Raw genomic sequence first — 4204 nt, forward strand, 5'->3', positions numbered from 1 at the left:
TGATTACTTACCCAACACTTGGGAAGTAAAACTCTTGGAATTAGTTTAATCCATTAACAGGCATCGCCTGGGAAATATCGGTGAGTTTTCCTTTCCAACTAGATACGACTTCTTGGTGGAGCCGTATCAACAAATTTCTACTTGGGGAAAGGGGGAACGAGCTTTACATTTCAGAGTCATGGATTTCATCTAAACTAGGAGTGGCGTAAGTGGTCGAGTGGCGCCGGTCCAGCCTTATTATATTGGACCAAATGGCCCGGAAGTTCCGCTAAGACGGTTCCTTGGGAGTCCAGCGTTTTGTCGATAAGTAAATCCGATTGTTCTCCTCTACATGTAGAAAATTGTGGGGTTGCACTATTACGACTGATCATCGTGAGTGGTCTTCCTGGCACGGCAAACTCCCGTAATGAGTTCATCATCCAGTTTGGATATTTCTGCAACACTACCCAGAGCATTTAGATAGAAAGGATACGGATAGGTGATTGCTGAAGTGTTTTCAAGGTCAAATGGTTAAAATGATATTTCCATCGAATGAAGTATCTCGTAACTTCATTTCTTTTAAACAATATTTTGAAGATTGAATCTATTCAAGTCTTATGTTATAGTATCATCTATATGATGAACCTTTGAAAACTTATTATACTTTGAACAGTGGTAGTTCAAGTAGTTTTCTAAAATGATATAAGTTTATTGAAGTATTTTGTAACTTCATCTTCCTTAAACTTATATCCAGTAAGTAATTATCTTACACTTGATAAAGATTTTCAATAAGTTATATATTCAGATACTTGCATTATTGATTAAAATATATATTATCTTGCAAGCTGTAATGCTCACTCTTGCTTCATTTCTTCATCACACCACAACAATTAGGAAGGATGGCCAGACTCAAGCAGACCCAGCACAAGAGCGTGGGAAGCGTCCCGCGTCTTCCTGTTGATATCATAGCTGCTATAGCTGCAGAGGTATATCTATCTGTAGGCCAAGCATTCTACTTTTAGGAATCAATTATGTATAATTATAACTTGTATTGGATAATGGCAACTAATTGTAACTTATTAAGTAATCATTTTGGGTTGTAATAACTTTTAATTTATGGATTCACGGACTTGTACTTATTTCAATTTCATCTCTGAGACTATAACGTGTTGTGGTGTGTGTTATTGTGGGGTCACAAATGAGGTTATTTATTTTTAATCAATTTAAGTGATATTTATGGAAAGAAAGACTGTGACGACCCGGATCCCTGACCCCGGATCTGGGGGTTTTACACACACGAATACTTGAACTCAAGGATCAGGTGTGTACTAGCACAAAATCATTTATTCTTCCTCTTTCCATCTTTTCTCTTGATGACTAAGGTTTTAATTAAAGTCTTGTAATTAAAATCATCCACAAAAGATATTATATAGAGAGTAAAAAATGAATTATAACTCTTAACTAATTAACTAATTTTGAGTTATTATTAATTCAAAATTCTTATTAGTATTATAATTAAGTCTCACTTAATTATTTAACAACTGAAATTTCATAATTAATAATAGTAAATTCGAATATCATTATTTATATAATTAATTAAGTCAAACTTAATTAATATTATAAATAATTAGAATTACTTTAATTAAATTTAAATTTAATTTAAATAATTCTTCAAACATTCTTTGTGTGTAACGTCATTGGTTATTATTACGTTGGTGTTGAGTGGTATTTATGACACTTTATAATGCTCTATTAAGCTTTGAATTGATGCGTTTGTACTCAAGTTGTTAAGTGTTTTAACGTGTTTTCTAGTATTTTTGCATTTCAGGCATTATCTAGGTAATCAGGTAAATTAGCATTATTTTGGTGCTAATTTGGTGTCAAGGTGGTGTTGGAATAAAAACTCGTGGAAAGCCGGCTCGAAGCAGCAAAGAAAAAGAAGAAATTAGAAGTTTTTTCCAGAAGTACGGCGCGCCCGCGCTGGTCAAGCGCGCGGCCGCGCCAGGTTGTCAGAGAGGCAGTGCGCCCGCACTGGTCAAGCGCGCAGCCGCGCCAGGTCGGGATTGCAAGATCCTGATTCTATTCTAAGTACGATTGGAGGACTTCTATCTTGTATGGGTTGCTATATATATTCAAATAAAGGACGTTTTCAAGAGAGAGATGTACCAAGGCGCAAGGAGAGTCATAAGAAGACCGTTTTAGCACGATTCAACGAAGACGAAGAAGATCTTGTTTTTACTTGTGAATCTTTGTGCTAAGTTGTAACTTGGATGCTAGTTTTCTTATTCGTGAGCCTTACTATTGTTTTGTACTTGGTTTTATTTATTCAGTATAAAGACTACGTTTATTATACCATGCTTTCATCGGAACCCACATTGATGATGAGTCTGATTATGGGCTAATCATTATCGTGGGGTTATTTATGGATTTCTTTAGTTAAATTGTTTCGATGCCTTAGTGTGTGGTGATTGTATGATAACCTAGTATTAGTTGTGCTTATTCGTCTTATAAGAGGCGCGAACTTATAAGATAGCGTGTTAATCTTTAATGGAGCGATAGTGAATTTAAGGATTTAGAACTTGCCATGCTAGCATAGGTTCATGTGTTATTGTTATGCATGATTCATAGGTAATTTTAACCATCTTACTTGCCTTGTTATGTTATGGAGCGATAGTGAATTTAAGGATTTAGAACTTGTGCTTTACACCGTTATGTTGTCACATTTTATAGACATATAGTGTCTCAATATAATTGGTGTCTATTTAGCTTTTAAATTTTTTATAGATGTCTGGTAGTATGTTATTCGTGCAACGAAAGTTGGCGTTTAGCAGTTTCGTGTTATCTGATTAGTGTCATCACCATTACATGCTAAGGTTAAGAAAAATAAGGCTATTGAATGAAGTATTTAATGAAGTTATAATCTCATGTTTGTCTCATATAATATACAACTCTCTTAGTTATAATTGTTAGTTTAATTCATAGTTATAATCAAACCCAAATTGTTATCATCAAAGCATTGGATAATAACCATATCATCGGTGCATAAGTGCATAAATTACATAGTTAGCCAAAGCCAGTCTCTGTGGGAAAGAACTAGAAATAATTCTATATTACTTGCAAATGAGTATACTTGCGTGAATTATTAGCGCGTGTTTAGCCCTAACAAGTTTTTGGCGCCGCTGCCGGGGACTGTAGTGTTAATTTTTATTTTATGTGTTTGTCATCAGTAGTCGTTAAAGTTCATTGATTCGGACATTGTTACTTATCTTTTTTCTTGTTTTATTTCAGGTACTCTAGCGAGCGTGTATGCATACGCGTTCGCGGTCTCGTAAGAGAACTCTGGATAAAGCCGAGGAAGAAGTTGTAGTGGTTCGAAGGGAAGTTTTTAAAGAAGAAGAGAAGCTAGAAGAAGAATAGAAAGTCGAGGAACCAATTTTAGTAGTGATGGGAGATCAAGCAGAAAATCCTAAGGACTTGATGGACTACTCTCGGCCTAAGATCAATGACATTCAGTCGAGCAGCATTAGACCAGCCATCTCGGCTAACACTTTTGAGATCAAGTCAAGCACGATTCAGATGATACAGAACTCAGTTCATTTTGGGGGTTCTCCTACTGAAGACCCCAACATGCACATCAGGGATTTCATCGAGATATGTGATACTTTCAAGTTCAATGGTGTGACTGAAGATGCTATCAAGCTGCGACTCTTCCCATTCTCTCTAAGGGACAAAGCAAAGTGATGGTTACATTCTCTACCACCAGGGTCTATCACCACTTGGGAAGATCTGGCTCAAAAGTTTCTCACTAAATTCTTTCATATGACGAAGACTGATGCAATCAGGAATGCTCTTACTCAGTTTGCTCAGCAAACTGGAGAATCTCTGTGTGAGGCTTGGGATCGATATAAGGAGATGCTCAGGAAGTGCCCACATCATGGCATGCCTGATTGGATGATTATAAACTGTTTTATAATGGATTAGGTGCTACTTCTAGACCCATGTTCGATGCAGCATCAGGAGCATTGTGGGCTAAGAGCTATGATGAATCCTACGAATTGATTGAACTAATGGCTTCTAATTGTTGAGTGGCATTTATAACACTTTATAATGCTCTAATAAGCTTTGAATTGATGCGTTTGTACTGAAGTTGTTAAGTGTTTTAACGTGTTTTCTAGTGTTTTTTTGCATTTCAGGCATTATCTAGGTAATCAGGTGAATTAGCATT

The 4204-nt window shown here is 36.1% G+C and overlaps 1 non-coding gene across 1 annotated transcript; it reads right to left on the reverse strand.

The window, feature by feature from the left end:
- Nucleotides 1–3813: 3813 nt before the first annotated feature.
- LOC141669919 (small nucleolar RNA R71) lies at nucleotides 3814–3920 on the reverse strand. Its single transcript, XR_012554168.1, has one exon. It is a non-coding gene; the product is annotated as a small nucleolar RNA R71 (small nucleolar RNA).
- Nucleotides 3921–4204: the final 284 nt, after the last annotated feature.

This window comes from Apium graveolens, chromosome 6 (assembly GCF_009905375.1).
Source record: "Apium graveolens cultivar Ventura chromosome 6, ASM990537v1, whole genome shotgun sequence".
Classification (NCBI taxonomy): domain Eukaryota; kingdom Viridiplantae; phylum Streptophyta; class Magnoliopsida; order Apiales; family Apiaceae; genus Apium; species Apium graveolens.